Genomic DNA, 22176 nt, shown 5'->3' with positions numbered 1-22176 from the left:
TGACAGGCAGAGGAAGAGGCAGGCCATTCCGCAGGGGTTGTAGGGATCGGGCAGGTGCATTAGGCCAGAGCCTAAGTGAGAAGTTGCAGAAGGTGCGTGCGATTATGTCAAAGGACGCACCAGACTTGGTTGAGTGGCTTACTCTGCCTTCCGCTTCTGCACCTTCCTCATCCTCTCTATCTGCACCCTCTTCACTCTCTGCTGTGTGCACCCCCAAAGACACCACCACCACCATATCCCCTCCGCTCGAGTCAGAGGAATTTTTTGCCATCCATTTCAAGACCATACCGATGCGCAGCCATTCTTGGCATCGGATCAGGAAGAGAAGCTATCAACGGTCGCCACCCAGCAGTCTGACGACAGTACCCAGATCAGCCCAAGGAGGGTGGTCCCCGCTGTTGCTGCCTACTCCGAGATCTCTAATGTCAGTGGTGGTGAAGGTGTTGATGATGACGTGTCGATGGACGTCACGTGGGTGACAACAAGAGAGCAAGAGGAGGAGAGTTCAGAGGGAGAGGCGGAGCAGCAGATAGGGAGAGAAAGGAGTTAAAGCAGGCAGAACTTACAGTGCACAGGAGGCAAAAAGCAGACTACTAATGTATCTGGAACGAGCCATCCACCATGCACAGTCACATCTGGCGCTCCCAGGACGTCGGCACATGGCTCCGCAGTGTGGGCTTTTTTTAACGTGTCCGCTGCTGACAATAGTGTTGCCATCTACAGATTGTACTGTCAATGCATAAGTCACGGTAAGCCCAACACTCACCTAGGGATGACCGCCATAAAAAAACACCTGGCCATCACCGAGCCCAGTGGGAGCAATACTGTCAGAACCCACAAAGCCACACTCCCGGCGCTCAACGTCCTGCCTCTTCTCCTTCTACTCCAAGTTGTCCTTCACTCTACCTTCCACCGTGCCGTTGTCGCATTCATCTGGCAAAATTCAGGCTTCCGTGGCCCAAACCTTCGAGCTTAAAAAGATGATGATGAGGGGGCGCGGCTAGCCGCTGACTGAGGAAGACGTCTCTCTCCTCTGCTCTGCCGCGGGTGTCACAATCCTATCTCATCCACTGAAACACAAGCCTAAAAAGACCCCATTTTAGGCATATTGGGATTGCCTACACTGCAGACTTTAATTTGAGACCTTTCTTGGGTCGCAGGTCAGCTCCAGGCCCGATCTACCGCTGAGGCCTAGCGGTGGAGGGCATCCACGGCCTAGATTTGAATCGGACGCAGCCGATAGCGGAGCTTCACCCGCTGCTACAAAGCTGAGACTGATACCAGCACAGTCGCCGGTTGAGTGAAGATTCGCAGCCTGGAATTTAAAGCAGCCCTTTTCAGGCTTATAAGGCTGCGAGACACTGCACCGAAAGACGACAATTAACAAGCGGGCGCCATTTTGGGAATCCGAACATCGGTTCAAATGGCAGCAGTTGAGACACCATCTGTCAACGGATTCAAGAAAACAAGGTACCCCTTGCCTATTACACTCCGGTTTAATGTGGGGCTGCAGCTGATTTCATCAGTGACTTACCACACAGGCTACCGCCGTACTTCGCAGGCCCTCAGCTGCATAATCAGCGGTTTGTTGCAGTGTATCGGCTTCACACCTGGCCCTTGTGCTTCTTGTAGTGCCTGGCTGTAGTAGCGCACCAATTCATAACTGCTCTACCGTTCTGGTCGAATTCTGAACATAAGGATTCCTCCTCAGCTATATCGACGGATTTAAAGAGACAGTAACCCAATTTGGCAAATTCTGCAGTAGCAATATTCCACAATCATAAAATGGTTTAAATGCCTGAATTTAGGCATATACATTCCCTAAATCCATGATGTGACGATCACTTAACCTTTGATGAAGAAGTGAGCATAATTTGCTTCAGGGGCAAGTTCATACGCACCTATGGTGAAAGTAAGCAGGTATAGGGGGGTTGATCAAGACTCTCAGAAACAGTCAAAGGCTCCTTCCCTATCTTAATCCGATCTGGACAGATTCATGATGAAGAAAAACACAATAAATCAGGGGGTCCCTTCTTCTACACCCAAAGGTAACTCACAAAGACAGCTAACTTCGCAGCAGGACAGGGAAAGTGAAGAAGAAGAACCTTTTGAGGCAGCCTCAGATTTACCCATTTCCAGATCTTTCATCTCACAAGCTTTATCTAAAGCATTAAATCCTGTCTTAGAGGAACTATCTGAAATAAAACGAGAAATGAGACAAGTGGGTCAGAGAGTCGAAGCCTTGGAGTCCACCCAATCAGCGTTGCAGAATACACAAATAAAAACTCAACTGCTCTCTCTGTCTATCAAAACCACATAAATTACCTTTACGACTACATTGAAGATCAAGACAATAGAGGCAGAAGAAATAATATACGCATTAGAGGAGTACCTGTGTCTGTTGCTAACGAGGCTATTCCTAGTGCTGTTAATAAAATATGCAAAGCATTACTGGGTGAAGAATATCCAGACCCAATCATAATTGAAAGAGCCCACCGCGCCCTTCGTCCTAGGCCCAAACAGGGTGACCCCCCAAGAGACATCATCTGCAAACTGCTAAATTTCGCGCTGAAGGATCTTGTAATGAAAAGAGCAAGAGAAAGTGAAAATATTGTCTATGAAGGCTCTCAAATTCTCCTATTTCAAGATCTTGCTCCTGCCACTCCTAATAAGAGACGCGCCCTGAAACCACTCACAGACCACCTAAGACATAGACGCATCGCCTTTAGATGGTTGTTCCCATTCGGAATGCTTATCACCTGGAAGGAGAAGAAATTCATCCTGAGATCCCCAAAGGACCTCCCAGATATTCTAGAAGCGCTGGAGATACAAGATGTGGATATCCCAGACTGGTCTGCTACTAATGACGTTATTATGCAAATTTATGCCCATGTTTATGCAAATGAGGTTTTACATGACAAAACTGTATAGAAAGGTCATTGAATAATATGTTAGGACAATCAGAAAACTTTTTGTCACCCTAATGATATTGATCTAGGTATACAGGTTCATCCAAGCCATCCAACAGATGCCAAATAACTTTGAGGTTTACTGGTTCTCAGTCAGATGAGAGCTGGTTTGGAATATCTCATAGTGCACAAGGCTACCATTGTAAGGTATGCTGGCTGTTATCTGTCTCATAGATAGATTGATGGCTTGCACATACTGTACCTGGCTTTTGGCATATAGCCTGTGTGTGGTTGCCTATTGTATATCATACATAATAGGAGTCTAAGACGCATCAAGATATCCTCTTAATGCTGTTTCCAAACCATTTTGATGGGGTTTCCGTCAAATCCTAACATTTTTTTTTTTTATGAACCAGACTCCCTGTTCTCTTCCAAGCAGGGGGTGCCTGGATTCTCCCATTGACTTCCACTGTATTAAATTGTACTTGAGCACCCAAAGTATTCGGCCTAGCACTCGGATCTGCCAAGCATAGCGATGGTCAAGCCAAACAGCAGTTTGGCCGAACATGTTTGCTCACCATTATTAGCCATGTTTTTAATCCATTGTCATATTTTTAGTTCTTTTAAACATATGTTTTTGACCTGTATTAGTACTGGTCTTCAGTAAAATTGATATCTATTGACCGTCTAATAGACCTCCAGCCACATACTTACTTGTTCTTTTCTGTACGCTGAATGCATTATTTTCGGGGCCTGTAGTCCACTGGCTTGCTGTAAAATTGATATCCAATGACCATGTAATCTACCTCCAGCCACATACTTACTTATTCTTTTCAGTACGCTGAATGCATAATTTTTGGGGCCTATAGTCCACTGGCCTGCTGTAAAATTTATATCCAATGACCGAGTAATCTACCTCCAGCCACATACTTACTTGTTCTTTTCTGTATGCTGAATGCATAATGTTTGGGGCCTGTAGTCCACTGGCCTGCTATAAAATTGACATCCAATGACCGTGTAATCTACCTCCAGCCACATACTTACTTGTTCTATTCTGTACGCTGAATGAATAATTGTTGTGGCCTTAGAGGAATTCAGCACCTGTGACGACCACGTTTTATCGAATTTCAACTATTATCATTAGGGTTTTTTTCAAGAGGGGGGATTTCATTAGCCATGTTTTTAATCCAATTTTATATTTTTAGTTCTTTTAAACATACAGTCAGGTCCATAAATATTGGGACATCAACACAATTCTAACATTTTTCGCTCTATACACCACCACAATGGATTTGAAATGAAACGAACAAGATGTGCTTTACCTGCAGACTGTCAGCTTTAATTTGAGGGTATTAACATCCAAATTAGGTGAACGGTATAGGAATTACAACAGTTTGCATATGTGCCTCCCACTTGTTAAGGGACCAAAAGTAATGGGACAATTGGCTTCTCAGCTGTTCCATGGCCAGGTGTGTGTTATTCCCTCATTATTCTAATTACAATGAGCAGATAAAAGGTCCAGAGTTCATTTCAAGTGTGCTATTTGCATTTGGAATCTGTTGCTGTCAACTCTCAAGATGAGATCCAAAGAGCTGTCACTATCAGTGAAGCAAACCATCATTAGGCTGAAAAAACACAACAAACCCATCAGAGAGAGAGCAAAACCATTAGGCGTGGCCAAAACAACAGTTTGGAACATTCTTAAAAAGAAGGAACGCACCGCTGAGCTCAGCAACACCAAAAGACCCGGAAGAACACAGAAAACAACTGTGGTGGTTGACCGAAGAATTCTTTTCCTGGTGAAGAAAACACCCTTCACAATAGTTGGCCAGATCAAGAACACTCTCTAGGAGGTAGGTGTATGTGTGTCAAAGTCAACAATCAAGAGAAGACTTCACCAGAGTGAATACAGAGGGTTCACCACAAGATATAAACTATTGGTGAGCCTCAAAAACAGGAAGGCCAGATTAGAGTTTGACCAAATGACATCTAAAAAAGCCTTCACAGTTCTGGAACAACATCCTATGGATAGATGAGACCAAGATAAACTTGTACCAGAGTGATGGGAAGAGAAGAGTATGGAGAAGGAAAGGAACTGTTCATGATCCTAAGCATACCACCTCATCAGTGAAGCATGGTGGTGGTAGTGTCATGTCGTGGGCATGTATTGCTGCCAATGGAACTAGTTCTCTTGTATTTATTGATGATGTGACTGCTGACAAAAGCAGCAGGATGAATTCGGAAGTGTTTCGGGCAATATTATCTGCTCATATTCAGCCAAATGCTTCAGAACGCATTGGACGGCTCTTCACAGTGTAGATGGACAATGACCCAAAGCATACTGTAAAAGCAACCAAAGAGTTTTTTAAGGAAAAGCAGTGGAATGTTATGCAATGGTCAAGTCAATCACCGGACCTGAATCCGATTGAGCATGCATTTCACTTGCTGAAGACAAAACTGAAGGGAAAATGCCCCGAGAACAAGCAGGAACTGAAGACAGTTGCAGTAGAGGCCTGGCAGAGCATCACCAGGGATGAAACCCAGTGTCTGGTGATGTCTATGCGTTCCAGACTTCAGGCTGTAATTGACTGCAAAGGATTTGCAACCAAGTAATAAAAAGGGAAAGTTTGATTTATGATTATTATTCTGTCCCATTACTTTTGGTCCCTTAACAAGTGGGAGGCACATATGCAAACTGTTGTAATTCCTACACCGTTCACCTGATGGATGTAAATACCCTCTCATTAAAGCTGACAGTCTGCAGTTAAAGCACATCTTGTTCGTTTCATTTCAAATCAATTGTGGTGGTGTATAGAGCCAAAAATGTTAGAATTTTGTCGATTTCCCAATATTTATGGACCTGACTGTAAATGTTGTTAGTTTGAATATAATCAACAACCCTCCCCCCCCCCAAAAAAAAAAAAGAAAAAAGACACGTTTAATAGGGAAACCGATTTGGCTCTAAATCAGTTACCACTCCCAAATACTTTTGTGTAATGCAAAATAACCGTGGAGCTCCATTTATTGGTCTTCAACACAGGAAGGAAAACCAAGCAAAGGGATGTCACCATTATAGAGATCGCCAAATCCACCATATTAAGTGGTCCCTATGTCAAGATCCAAGATCAGCTATTGTTTCATTTAAGTACTTTTGTGTGCCACTCTGTACGTGTAGTAATCATGTATATATGCTGCTATTTTTAATATAATTAGTCCCCAATAAAAATAAAAATATGATTGAAAACGTAAGAATTTTAGTAGTAAGTATTTCTGTATAGCAGAAGTCTCATATTTTTTTTAAAGCACCTGGTCATGTAGTTCTATAGTGTTGTGGTTAACTATCTGGGCTGTAATGTAGAAGGTTGTGAGTTCGAATCCCACCAGAAACTCTTCTGAAATATTGGCTAACTTAGATTTAAATACACTGGGGTGTTTTCAAGCACTAACTCCATATATGGACATAGCTATATATGGAGTCAGAGCAGGGACTCCTAAGCTGAACTAGAGTCCCAACACCCTTCCCCCTTCAGAGCAGGGGTTGCCTGGTTTAATTGTGCTCGGGTGCTTTGTAGAGCACCCGAGCATCGGGAAGTGTACACGAGTACACGAGCACTTTGGTGCTCGACCAACACTAGTAGTAACGTATATAGTATATGCTGATTAACCTGTTCCAGACACATGACGTACCAGTACGGCATGATGTCCTGGTACTTAAGGACACATGACGTACCGGTACGTCATGTGTAGTTTTGATCACCAGCGGGCGGTGATTGGAACAAGGTGCCTGCTCAAATCGGGAACTATGCGTGGGGGGTCCTGTGACCCACCATGTCGGTGATCGCCGCAAACCAGACCTGCAGTTTGTGGCTTTTATAGGTTTTGTAGGGGGGACCCGATAGCATGGAAGGAAGCGCGATGCCTTTCTTAGGCATCGGCGCTGCCTTCCTGTGACGAGCCTGGGCACTCCCTAATCACACCCCTGTGCTCCGCCTCCTGCACTGCCACCTGCTGCAGTGCCGCTTGAGCCCCGGCTGCCAGCCACTGAACTGTCCGCACAGCTTCAACATACATTGACTTCACTGCTCACTGCTTCTGCCTCCTGTGCTCCGTGACTCCGTCTCCCGGCGGCCGGCCGCGTAACATCACACCCGTCACGCGCCTGCTCTGCCTGCTTCATTAATTGGAGGAGCAGGCACGTGCGGCGTGACGGAGTGAGTAGTTTGAATGTTTGAAGAGCCTGCCTGCCCGCCCGCCCAGTGCCCATGCACAGGCCAGTGAATGGTGATTGTGTGCACTGCCACTGTGAAAAAGAAAAACTGAATGTGAATACTAGCTGGAGTCCTGGCTGTCCCAGTAAGTTAGTAATATATTAGATAGTAGTACAACTTGGCACAAGACTTACATAAGGAACGGAGGGATCTTACAATAGTTGCCGGCCTCCACCCCCTGTTGGGGGTCAGTCACTGTCAGGGACACTGTTATGGGGGGGGGGGGAGATATCTGTGGATGATGACACATATATAGCACAAGATGTTGCTATATATGTGTCATCCACAGATCCCCCCCGGCCCCCCATAACAGTGTCATCCACAGATGCCCCCCGCATCTGTGTCAGATTCCACACAGATGCCCCCATAACAGTGCCTATACACAGATATCCCCTTAACAGTACATCATCCACAGATGCCCCCTTAACAGTGCATCATCCACAGATGCCCCCATAACAGTGTCATCCACAGATCCCCCATACCAGTGTGTAATCCACAGATCCCCCATAACAGTGTGTCATCCACAGATGCCCCATAACAGTGTGTCATCCATAGGTCCCCCATAACAGTGTGTCATCCACAGATCTCCCATAACAGTGTGTCATCTACAGATACCCCATAACAGTGTGTCATCCACAGATCCCCCATAACACTGTGTCATCCAAAGATCCCCCATAACACTGTGTCATCCACAGATCCCCCATAACAGTGTGTCATCCACAGATCCCCCATAACAGTGCACCTGCGCACTGAGGAGAGACTGAAAGGAGGGGAAGATCCATGGAAGCAAGCAGAGGACAGCACAGCAGACGACTGAATAGCTTCTTTTGTAAGTAAATTATTTTATTATAGTGCTGAAACTGCTTTAAACTCTAAAGAAAAGTTTTGGAGAGTGTTTCTCTCTTTCTCAGGTCTGAGGAAGAAAGGAAAACTCTTGAAAGCTTGTCTTTTAAGTATTAGGATAGTACAATAAAATGGTATCCCTGCATACCGCAATACTCTCGTATTTTGTAATCTTATTTATATATACTTATTTCGTTTTTTTCAGTAGTATGATTAAGTGGTGAAAATTATTAGTGCCCCCCTATTTTTGATTGTGATATCTTATGTGCCCCCCCTATATATTGTTCCTAGAGTCGCCACTGCGCAGAGGCGGAGTGACGGCAACGCTAGGGTGAGGCCCGGCCTGTGTGTGTGTATGTATAAAATATATATTTACATACATACACACGTGCGTGGGGCGTGTGTGTTTGTACTTTACGGTGCACACCCTAATGCAATAGGCTGCGCACGCCTATGGGTTAAATTGAAAGCACCCCCCAAAAAAATATAAAAAAAATTGACCGTGTGGAAACTGAAAAGACATAAATGGATAATTGAGACGTGATACTCAATTTTAACTAACACACACAGGTAGATTGCTGTCACACTATGGGTATTGCTGCCGTAATCATGTCTATATGCTGCATAATAAAATTAAAAGCACCCCCTCAAAAAAAAAAAAATTCTCACCATGTGGAAACTGAAAATACATAAATGGATAATTGAGACGTGATACTCAATTTCAACTAACACACACAGGTAGATTGCTGTCACACTATGGGTATTGCTGCCGTAATCATGTATATATGCTGCATAATAATATTAAAAGCACCCCCTCAAAAAAAAAAATTATTCTCACCATGTGGAAACTGAAAATATGTAAATGGATGACTGAGATGTGACACTCAATTTCAACCTAAAACACACAGATATATTGCTGCCACACTGTGGGTATTACTGTAGTAATCATGTATGTATGCTGCTTAATTAAACTGAAAGCATACCCCCAAAAAAATTTTTGATTGCGACTGCATGGAAACTGAAAGTACGTAACCGGAAAATGGATGATTGAGGCGTGACGCTCAATTATTATGTAATTTATTCCGTACAGTGAATGCCTTAAAAAAATGATAGAATATGTTACTCCACTTTCTACGGAAAACCTGTGCTTTCCCTTAGTGCTGGATGCAGTGTTTTTTTTACAAAAATAATAACTACTGATGTCCAGAGGACTAATATACACTTATTAATCCAGCACCTATTCCAAGTTACCTAATACTTAACTTTTATTTGTATATTAGTAAAACGAATTGCTACCTTAACTATATCTTAAAATTACAGTGCGTTACAGTCCTCACTTGTCTATTAGAGTGCTATAGTGTTGTGCAGCATCCCCTTAATGTGGGATACAGGACACTCCTAATCACCACTGATGCTGCTGGCTGCGCGCTGCCAGCATGCTCAACATTCAGTGTGCGATTCCCCTTATGCTGTTTGGGGCTGTAAACTGCACTGTATTAAAACTAGAGCCTCACGCTGCCCCCCGACATGTTTCGCCGTTACCGGCGTCTTCAGGGGTTAGGGCAGAGTGTGCGCGTGTCTCCTCCCGGATGGTTTATAAGACCTTTGTTGATGATGTCATCAATGTGTGTTTCACTTGTGGGCGTGATTGAAACCTCTGATGCGGCTCTGTTAGGTGTATTGCCGGACCTACTTCCTTCCGGTGACTCCTCCCATCCACATTTGACCCGTGATTCGCATGTCATCATCTCAACGCGCCGCGTCTGTGCTAGGGGCCAGGGTTTCCCACTGCGCATGCCCGTGGACTTGGTTCGCGGCACCTAAGGTACAGCATGGCGCATGCTCAAGAACGTCCACCCACCAGACCGTAGAACAAAGACTGCGATTGGCAAACTATATAATCAAACGCGAACCCACTACCACCGGGCAGAACTTCTCAATGAGCACATACTAAATAAATAAAATATAAAACAATAGATGAATGTCATTGATGACTGGGATATGAACCACAATATCACCATCCTGAAGGTTAAAGTATCGGGATGAGTATGGTGAGAAGTGCCAATGTAGGATGGGCTAAAAACATAGAAGGGAATTGGATCAGCACCAGGAGAGTGTGAATATAAGGTAATATATAGGGCCATAGCAGAAAAAACGACAGGGGTTTTGACCCACATAGTAGATTGGCCAGGATAGATGAGCAAAGCAGGATCCATAACGCCGATGATTAAGTCCCCAAGCATCCACCGTGACAAGCGCAACCATAACCAAAACAATAGGGTGGACTCAACACAATTCTAAGTCCCTGAGCGTGCGCCGTGGCAAGTATAGTAGGCGGAAGCGAAGCGGAGCGCCGATGTATGAAACCGACGGACATGCGCAGTTAAACAGGCTCCACTAACTTTCTATGTTCTTGAGCATGCGCCATGCTGTACCTTAGGTGCCGCGAACCAAGTCCACGGGCATGCGCAGTGGGAAACCCTGGCCCCTAGCACAGACGCGGCGCGTTGAGATGATGACATGCGAATCACGGGTCAAATGTGGATGGGAGGAGTCACCGGAAGGAAGTAGGTCCGGCAATACACCTAACAGAGCCGCATCAGAGGTTTCAATCACGCCCACAAGTGAAACACACATTGATGACATCATCAACAAAGGTCTTATAAACCATCCGGGAGGAGACACGCGCACACTCTGCCCTAACCCCTGAAGACGCCGGTAACGGCGAAACATGTCGGGGGGCAGCGTGAGGCTCTAGTTTTAATACAGTGCAGTTTACAGCCCCAAACAGCATAAGGGGAATCGCACACTGAATGTTGAGCATGCTGGCAGCGCGCAGCCAGCAGCATCAGTGGTGATTAGGAGTGTCCTGTATCCCACATTAAGGGGATGCTGCACAACACTATAGCACTCTAATAGACAAGTGAGGACTGTAACGCACTGTAATTTTAAGATATAGTTAAGGTAGCAATTCGTTTTACTAATATACAAATAAAAGTTAAGTATTAGGTAACTTGGAATAGGTGCTGGATTAATAAGTGTATATTAGACATCAGTAGTTATTATTTTTGTAAAAAAAACACTGCATCCAGCACTAAGGGAAAGCACAGGTTTTCCGTTTAAAAGAGGGATAATAATCCCATTATTTTCCCACTATTCAGGGGAATATCTACAGGAAGGCGAATAACACAGTCACCCACTTACCTGTACCTACCACCTAGATGGCAGGATTTCTCTCTAATCCAACTACGACGCAAATGTTTCTGGCTGAGGCAGGCAAGGTGTTCTCCACTGCCAGTTTACCAGTAGACTGTCTAGATGTTGTGCAGGCATTTCAAGAAATTAATAAAACATATAAGCGATATATCAGAGGAATTTGGGAAACAGCCAGTCTGGATACATATATCCAACAAAAAATTGTATACAGGGGGATGAGAATTAACATAACACCTAATTCCCACCAAGAAGATAGTGAATTTATAAAGGGGTGGGAAACTCTTCTTACCGAAAATTCCTTGCGGATGCAAGCGTACCTATTAGAGTACGAACAACAATCCTTGGCACGAATAACATCACAATTACAAAAGGAGATCCAAGAGATCCAAATATTCAGGAACAAACCTGAATTTACCGAGTTCGAACAGAGATTGCAAAAAAATGTAGAGAGTCTCCAAGGAGAAATTAAAGAACGTAAGCATAGGAAATACAATAGAGATAAGAAAGACTTTGATACTGGGAATATCTACCCCAAAAAACAAGGGGGACGGGTCCCATATAAGCAAAGGGAAAATTGGAGAGAGTATACAGACATATCGGAGTCAGAGGCTTCTGAAGCAGAAGGGAACTATATACAAGCCAAAACCAATACAAAGAGGAAACCTAAAAGTAGACCAACATACTCACAGAGGAAAAATCCCTCAAAAAACCCTGTCTCCAACAGCAATACAAATCCCAGTAACACTCTGAATCCAACATGTCTTGTGAATCAAGAACAGGCGTCACATTTGCCAGTATACTACTCACAGTTTCCGCAATTATCCTCATTGACCACGTCCACAAGTATCACTCAACCACCCCAAAATTTAACATCAGATGGTTTTTTAGGAATGGGAGTCCAACTGAGAGACAGAGAGAAATGGGGTTACAATCAGAAAATCTAAATGTAATAATAGCTGAGTTGGAGGATGGAGATCTGGGTGTCAATTCAACATCGAGTACCAACAGTGAGGGAGCTATGCAGATCATTAATAAAACTGAGCTGGTATTGAAACCAGCACACATAAGTCTTATACAAAAGGGGCTGTCATTCACCCCAGCACCATATTTCAACTGTTTTCTATGGATCAAAGACATTAATTTGTTCGCCCGCAAACTAGCCCTGCACAAAGAATTTAATTCCAGTGAGCATGCAACTGAAAGAATGCAGAGATGTGAAAGAGCAGCAGTTGACACCCTTGAGTCATTAATGAGAGAAGGGGAAGGCGAACAAATAGCCCCCACGCCACCTTTTAGTACCCTGACACCTAGATCTAAATTCACCCCCCCATTCGGGAAGTATGCAAACATACAAACCTTTGTAGACGTGGTCACTAGGGATATAAAAAAGATCAAAGCATCAAAAAGAAATATGCATAGCAATCTCTCTATAGAAGAACAGGAAGCAATGAGGGATCTAATAGACAATGACAACCTTGTCATCAAACCTTCGGACAAAGGAGGGAATATTGTCCTCCTAGAGAGAAAATATTATGAACAGATGATAATGAAATTGCTTAATGAGAAAGGCACATATAAAGAACTGAGTACAGATCCCACAGTAAAATATGTGCTGGAACTAAAGAAACTCTTAAAAAATGCCAAGGATAGGAATCTAATCACAAAAGAAGAATTTAAGGTTATGTTAAGATCACAGCCCACTATAGCTACCTTCTATGCTATCCCAAAAATTCACAAGCAAAGGGAACCTATCCCTGGGAGACCCATAGTCTCTGGTAATCAAAGCCTATGCGAAAATATCAGCGAATATGTAGAACAGGTCATTTCACCCTTTGTGAGGACTTTGCCGTCGTACCTCAGAGACACCAAGGATACTGTCGTCAGGCTGCAAGAGATCCAAGTGGGTGCACGTACGTTTATTGCTAGTCTCGATGTAGAGGCATTATATACGAGTATCCAACACCATCTGGGAATACAAGCAGTTCAACACTATCTCAACACTAAAGGCACACAGTTTTATGAGCACAATGAGTTTGTTATTTCATTACTAAAGTTTTTGTTGGAGCACAATTATTTTATGTTCAATGGTAAATATTATTTACAGATCACTGGGACCGCTATGGGCACGACCTGTGCACCTAGCTTTGCTAATCTGTTCTTAGGGTGGTGGGAGGACAGAGTAGTATTCACGGACACTATGGAGCACTATACACAACACATATTATTTTGGGGTCGTTACATAGACGACATTTTAATTTTTTGGGATGGCACTGCAACACAATTTCACCAATTTGTTAGTCAACTCAATGACAACCAAATTGGTATGAAATTTACAGCTGAAATTCACACGAGCACTTTGAACTTCTTGGATCTCAAACTCACGTTGCAACCTGACGGCAGTATCCAAACGGAAATATATCGCAAACCGACGTCGACAAATAACCTGCTACACTGGCAAAGCTTTCATCCGGAACCCCTGAAGAAAGGAATCCCTGTGGGGCAGTACCTCAGAGCCAGGCGGAACTGCTCCACAGAGGAGGCATTTGAAAAAGAATGCAGGGTATTATACTCAAGGTTCTATGACAGAGGATATTCCAAGAAATGCCTGCATAGAGCATATAATAAGGCAAAAAAGATAGCTAGACTAGACCTATTGGCAGGGAAATCCCAACAACAAGGTGAGAAGATCATACGCTGCATAGGAACCTATGATACGGAACATCGAGTCATACAACAAATCCTGAGACGACACTGGCACATTCTGCAAGCTGACACTGATCTAAAACAAGTGATACCAGAATATCCAGCAGTAACATATAGAAGAGGACGCAACCTGAGAGAGATGTTAGTCCACAGCCACCATCAATCCAATAGAACAGCTACCAAAACCACCTGGTTGAACCACAAGGGATCATATCCATGTGGAGACTGTACTTTTTGCGGTCGGATGAAAGTGACAAAAACTTTCACAAATCCAACGAATGGAAAAAACTATGAAATAAGAGACTACATTAATTGCAAAACAAAAGGAGTGGTGTATGTTATCAAATGCGAATGCCCCAAACTATATGTTGGGAAGACAACTCAGGAATTAAGAAGACGTATCTCGAGACACCTGAGCAGCATCAATAGTGGAGAAGACACCAGCCTAGCCAGACACATGAGAGAGAAACACAGAGGTAAAAGTACAGACTTTAAATTCTGGGGACTGATGAGAGTGAAATCAGGCCCAAGAAAAGGAGATATAGACAAAAAACTCCAACAGGAGGAGACAAAGTGGATTTACCTGCTTGACAGCTTGGCTCCTAAAGGCCTCAACGAAGGGTTCACGTATTCGTCCTTCCTGTAGATAGGAACCGACCTAGAAAAAAATGATAAACAAACAAATTAAAATCCAAATTATACATGTACAAAGTTAGAAGAAAAATATATAAAAGCGAATGGAGCAACCCACCGGATGGAAGACCTAGAAATCATTAAATAATAGTATTAAACAAAAATAAGGGGGCCTCTAGGGAGGTAAAAACCTAGAGTAACTGATGGGCTAAAACATGACTTTGAGAGAGGCCAAATAGTGATTGGCCACCAACACTATGAATCTAGTGTACAAGTTAGGAGGTGAGTATGGGTAGAGGGACGAACCCAATGGAGGCTGGGAAACACATAGCTCACCAGTATAAACGTCCACCCACCAGACCGTAGAACAAAGACTGCGATTGGCAAACTATATAATCAAACGCGAACCCACTACCACCGGGCAGAACTTCTCAATGAGCACATACTAAATAAATAAAATATAAAACAATAGATGAATGTCATTGATGACTGGGATATGAACCACAATATCACCATCCTGAAGGTTAAAGTATCGGGATGAGTATGGTGAGAAGTGCCAATGTAGGATGGGCTAAAAACATAGAAGGGAATTGGATCAGCACCAGGAGAGTGTGAATATAAGGTAATATATAGGGCCATAGCAGAAAAAACGACAGGGGTTTTGACCTACATAGTAGATTGGCCAGGATAGATGAGCAAAGCAGGATCCATAACGCCGATGATTAAGTCCCCAAGCATCCACCGTGACAAGCGCAACCATAACCAAAACAATAGGGTGGACTCAACACAATTCTAAGTCCCTGAGCGTGCGCCGTGGCAAGTATAGTAGGCGGAAGCGAAGCGGAGCGCCGATGTATGAAACCGACGGACATGCGCAGTTAAACAGGCTCCACTAACTTTCTATGTTCTTGAGCATGCGCCATGCTGTACCTTAGGTGCCGCGAACCAAGTCCACGGGCATGCGCAGTGGGAAACCCTGGCCCCTAGCACAGACGCGGCGCGTTGAGATGATGACATGCGAATCACGGGTCAAATGTGGATGGGAGGAGTCACCGGAAGGAAGTAGGTCCGGCAATACACCTAACAGAGCCGCATCAGAGGTTTCAATCACGCCCACAAGTGAAACACACATTGATGACATCATCAACAAAGGTCTTATAAACCATCCGGGAGGAGACACGCGCACACTCTGCCCTAACCCCTGAAGACGCCGGTAACGGCGAAACATGTCGGGGGGCAGCGTGAGGCTCTAGTTTTAATACAGTGCAGTTTACAGCCCCAAACAGCATAAGGGGAATCGCACACTGAATGTTGAGCATGCTGGCAGCGCGCAGCCAGCAGCATCAGTGGTGATTAGGAGTGTCCTGTATCCCACATTAAGGGGATGATGCACAACACTATAGCACTCTAATAGACAAGTGAAGACTGTAACGCACTGTAATTTTAAGATATAGTTAAGGTAGCAATTCGTTTTACTAATATACAAATAAAAGTTAAGTATTAGGTAACTTGGAATAGGTGCTGGATTAATAAGTGTATATTAGTCCTCTGGACATCAGTAGTTATTACTCCACTTTCTACGACACCTCTTTATTGGAGTAAGATGGGGACTATTTTTGTAGGTAAATTTGTTGAATGGACAGCACTCCAAAGTGTACACAAGAGTACAGTAGGTGCACACCTCACATGGGTTTGGTACAAATCCCACAATGCCATAGTCCCGATAGTAGAAGGTGAAGGCATAAACATATTTTTTTTATTCCAGATGCAAAAAAGACTGTAATTAAACTAGTGACGGCAGGCACTCATTATCTACAACCACCTGGAGACTAGTAAATTAATATTTATTACATCTACTACTAAATACACATGTACATGCAAAAACACATAGAAAGTGAAAAATAAAAAATTACAATTAAAAATTAAAAACTTGTATGGGTTGGGTCTTATCTGACACAATTATGTATACCTACAGACTGTTAACTGACAGTGATCGTTAGTGATAGTAAAAATGCTACCCGCTGATACTTTGTGGCGTCCCACGTGTCAGGCTGGGTATGGAGTTTTTACCTCTTTCCTGAAGAGTAAGATGCAGATAATACGGTATCCACCGGCCGCACCACTCTTAAAAATTCTCACCCGGCGTCTAACATGACCAAGTTGAGAAACGACTAAAGGTTGATAATTTTATATTCACACAAACTGAATCATCAATCAATATCTTATAGTAAAACTATGTCTGAGACCTTTAAGAAATTGGAAACTTTGTTGCAGAGACAATTGAGGAAAAGGTGGGAAATCAAGTCACTTAACTATTATGTCTAATTAACTAAAAGTCTTTTATTAACTAACAGAGGTACTGCCATGGGGACCAGGTTTGTCCCCAGTTATGCCAATTTATTTATGGCCCAATGGGAATTGGAAAACATAAATCCCAGACTGGGGACAGACCTGGTCCTCTGGCAACAATATATCGATGATATCATTTTCATTTGACAAAAAGGAGAAAGTGAACTCCAAACTTTTTGAAGGAAATAGATATGAATATATACAACCTACAATTTACATCAAATGTCAGAAGATCATCCATTGAGTTCTTGGATCTACAGATTACAGTGGACCAAGACAAATTAGTACGCAGCACCTATCGAAAACCAGTAACCAAAAATGGATACATAATGTATTCAAGCTGCCATCTACCTGGATGGCTCCTTAATATTCCATCAGGTCAGTTTTGGCGCATCAAACGCAATTGTACCAACAATAAACAGTTTCAATAATGAAAAAAGGAAACTAAAACAAGGAATTACAAAATAAAAAACAAAAGAAGGAAGGTATATGGAAGAAGATAAAGAACTAGCTGACTGCCTCAATGAATACTTCTGTTCAGTTTTTACAAAGGAAAATGAAGGAAAAGAACCTCAGTTAGGAAAGAAGACTAATGAATCTTTTGATGCATGTGTCTTTACAGAGGAAGAGGTTCTAAGTCAGCTGTCTAAAATTAATACAAATAAGTCACAGGGGCCTAATGGGATACACCCAAAGCTATTAAAAGAGCTCAGCGGTGAACTAGCAAAACCATTAACAGATTAATTTAACCAATCACTGGCAACAGGAGTCGTCCCAGAAGATTGGAAATTAGCAAATGTTGTGCCCATTCACAAGAAAGGTAGTAGGGAGGAATCGGGCAACTGTAGACCAGTAAGCCTGACATCAATAGTGGGGAAATTAATGGAAACCATACTTAAGGAGAGGATTGTGGAACATATAAAATCCCATGTATTGAAAGATGAAAAACAGCATGGGTTTACTTCAGGGAGATCATGTCAAACTAATCTTATAGATTGTTTTGATTGGGTGACTAAAATAATAGATGGCGCAGGTGCAGTAGACATCGCTTATCTAGACTTTAGTAAGGCTTATCAATAAATTGCAGTCTTTGGGCTTGGACCCCCATATTGTTGAATGGATTAGGCAGTGGCTGAGGGACAAACAATAGAGGGTTGTAGTCAATGGAGTATATTCAGACCATGGTCTTGTTACCAGTGGGGTACCTCAGGGATCTGTTCTGGGACCCATATTGTTTAATATCTTTATCAGCGAAATTGCAGAAGGCCTCGATGCTAAGGTGTGTCTTTTTGCTGATGACACAAAGATTTGTAACAGGGTGGATGTTCCTGGAGGGATACACCAAATGGAAAAGGATTTAGGAAAACTAAAGGAATGGTCAAAATGCTGGCAACTAAAATTTAATGTTGATAAGTGCAAGATAATGCACCTGGGGCGTAAAAACCCAAGAGCAGAATATAAAATCAGTGATACAGTCCTAACCTCAGTGTCTGAGGAAAGGGATTTAGGGGTCATTATTTCAGAAGACTTAAAGGTAGGCAGACAATTTCATAGAGCAGCAGGAAATTCTAGCAGAATGCTTGGGTGTATAGGGAGAGGAATTACCAGTAGAAAGAGGGAGGTGCTCATGCCGCTCTACAGAGCAGTAGTGAGACCTCATTTGGAGTATTGTGCTCAGTACTGGAGACCATATCTCCAGAAGGATATTGATACTTTGGAGAGAGTTCAGAGAAGAGCTACTAAACTGGAACATGGATTGCAGGATAAAACTTACCAGGAAAGATTAAAGGACCTTAACATGTATAGCTTGGAAGAAACACGAGACAGAGGGGATATGATAGAAACTTTTAAATACATAAAGGGAATCAACAAGGTAAAAGAGGAGAGACTATTTAAAAGAAGAAAAACTGCTACAAGATGACATAGTTTTAAATTAGAGGGGCAAAGGTTTAAAAGTAATATCAGGAAGTATTACTTTACTGAGAGAGTAGTGGATGCATGGAATAGCCTTCCTGCAGAAGTGGTAGCTGCAAATACAGTGAAGGAGTTTAAGCATGCATGGGATAGGCATAAGGCCATCCTTCATATAAGATAGGGCCAGGGGCTATTCATAGTATTCAGTATTTTGGGCAGACTAGATAAGCCAAATGGTTCTTATCTGCCGACACATTCTATGTTTCTATGAATTGGAAGACAAATTATTGAAATAACAGTTCTTGATTAAAGAATATCTATCAAAATTAATTGAAACATCCCTGTCCAAAATAAGAGACTTAGATTTTCAATCTTTCTTTAAACGGACAATATTATAATAAAGAAAACCAGATAGGAAGAGGTTATTCTGATTAATTTACCTTTCAATTCGCATTATAAAAAAATAGAGAGAATCATTAAACAACATAGGCATTTCATCCTGAAAGACAAACTAATAGGCCCCCTGGTAACTACTACCCCACAAATTAAATATACGAAAGCCCCAAATCTAGGCCAGAAAGTTGCACCAACAACCAAATCTTTAAAGAAAGGGTTTACTGTTGTGAACAATGTAGCAACTATAAAACTGTAGTGTTCCCAAAGAAGACTGAAAAAATAACCTCCACACAAAATAACTTCACACATAAGATCAGGGAATTTTTGACATGTAATTCCACAAATGTCATATACATCATTCAATGCCCATGTGGGAAACAATATGTTGGTCGAACCAACAGAACTCTGAAAAAGAGAATTGCTGAGCACATAACAAATATAAAGAGTGGATACAAGAAACATACCCTATCAAACCATTTTAGATGGCACTACAATCAGAATCCTCAGGGCCTCACCTTCGTAGCCCTAGAACAGGTAGAAAGACATTGGAGGGGTGGGGACCATATTAAGAGAATGTCACGATTAGAATCAAGAAGAATCTTTGAATTTAACACACTCGTGCCGAGTGGCCTTAATGCCGAATTAGAATTATTTGGTTTCCTGTAGTGACCAATGGGGACGCCTCTCACTGATGGGAAATTTGAGCCAGGCTCTGTTACCAGCGCTCCCTTGGTGGGTGGCCTCTACTTTTCCACTACAGTCAATACTTCATTACACAACGTCCCAAGATATGGGAAAGCAGGGCCCAGATAGACCTTAGGGAAATTAATTGCAATACTTTACAGGAAGGTTCACCTTCTCGCCAGGAAACACTTTAAAACCGTACTGAACACACATGTTTGTTTTTTTGAGAGAAGTTACAGATTCTCATGTTGTATATAGTTTATATATAAAGTATACAAGACTAATTGCCAGCACACTTTGCCTCAGTCGACTCATTTGGTACTATTATGCATGTTTTTTTTTTTTTCAATTTAACATTAGTCTCAACAATCGAGAGTTTTTCCACTGATATGTATTTTTATGAATATGGTATTTAAAACACATCTTCTTGCCCAAAAACGCACCAAAACCAAAAACATTGAAAACGCATTTGCGTTTTTTTGGGAGAAGCTATAGATGCTTATGTTGTATACAACCTATACATTAGATTTTCGATAATAGAGTGAAAAATGCTCTAAATACAATATTACAGTGAAATAATATACTGATCCGATATGGGTTTGAAAGATGACCATTGTTCCTGATTTTCCAAATGACCATTACTCTGGATGACCATATATAAAAGGGGAGATTAAGAACTAGCAGGTAGCCACTGATGAAGGAGTAAGGTTATACTCCGAAACGCGTCTGGCGTTTTGATACCTGCAAGTCGGATTATTTCCACGGATAAATAATATGAGCCAACTGCAGCAAGCCTATAAATCAGAACCGTTCTGAAACCTACAACCCCTCTCCCAGTGCCTTATTCACGGCGGGATCATGGGAGAAAAAGTGCCGACACATGTGACAGGACAGCTTGACCTCCAAACCACTTAGTCGCGTGAGACGCCGGGTGCGAATTTTTAGGAGCTGCGCGGCCGGAGAATATGGTATTGTCTGCATCTTACTTTTCAGGAAAGAATTATTAATGTAAGTGACATTCTACTAATAACCAACACGTTAAAAAGACTTACCTACTGGAGTTAATTATACCCACAATGGGTTACAAGTTATACTGTATTAACATGAAGGAGTAACCTTTTGGATGGATTTATAGCTCATTGAATTACGGTGGAAGCCCTTTTTAAGGGACGATTAACCCTATGTGGACTTTTTAACTATTTTTATATTTTCCTCCACAATTTCCTCAGCGCTGGGGCTCCTCCTAGATCGTTCGTTGGACACTAGGATGTGATGAGGAACATTTAGTCTTAAATGTTACCTCTATTGTGACAAATTTGCTCCATATTCCGATGTAACACTAGGAAGAATATACAATGTACGCGTATAGTAGGTGACAGACGGACATATAACCAACATTTAGTTTTTACAACTTTACTATCAGTTAACAGTCTGGTATACATAATTGTGTCAAATAAGACCCAACCCATACAAATTTTTAATAAAAAAAATAATAATTTCACTTTCTATGTGTTTTTGCATGTACATGTGTATTTAGTGGATGTAATAAATATGAATTTACTAGTCTCCGGGTGGTTATAGATAATGAGTGCCTGCCGTCACTAGTTCAATTATTATCTATTTACTACATTGATTGGGTGAATCAATCTCTGCAAGAGCACCATATCCCTACTAACAGACGGGTGAACCTCTATATTAATATTCCTCCTTATGAAAAAGATTATGTCAGTCAAAACATTGCATCAAAAATATTTTTGAACAATCTTGGAGTGCTAAAAAAACTGACAGAGTAGGGAGGCTCAACACTCTGATAGGTGGATAGCGGTGGGTTCGCTGCTTACTGGGTCACTCACCCAGTTGAGAGTAAAAATATATATCAAGGAGAAACAGCAGGCACACCACCTTCTGGAATGATAGTGGAACACTAGAAATGCTATATTGAAATTTATTCAATTAATACAAGATATCACATAATAAAAAAGGCCAATGTACATAAAAACACTCAATGAAATAAAAATGATAAAATATTCATAAAAGAAATGTTGCAAGGTCAGACCGCACTCTGGAAAACGTGCCAAATCTATGATAAAGTTTCCTGAGATAGTGTGTCCTATAATGGAGTATGGCACAAAATCCACCTGTCAATGGCTGCCAAATACAGTTGTCTCCATGAGACTCTTACCACTCGATGATATGTGGTATACTTGCACGGAGCGGTGAAGGGATGTAGTCACCAAGGTGCTGGACACTGGACGCTGGGT

Source organism: Bufo bufo, chromosome 3, assembly GCF_905171765.1.
Source record: "Bufo bufo chromosome 3, aBufBuf1.1, whole genome shotgun sequence".
NCBI classification, from domain to species: Eukaryota; Metazoa; Chordata; class Amphibia; order Anura; family Bufonidae; genus Bufo; species Bufo bufo.
This window is presented reverse-complemented; position numbering follows the sequence as displayed.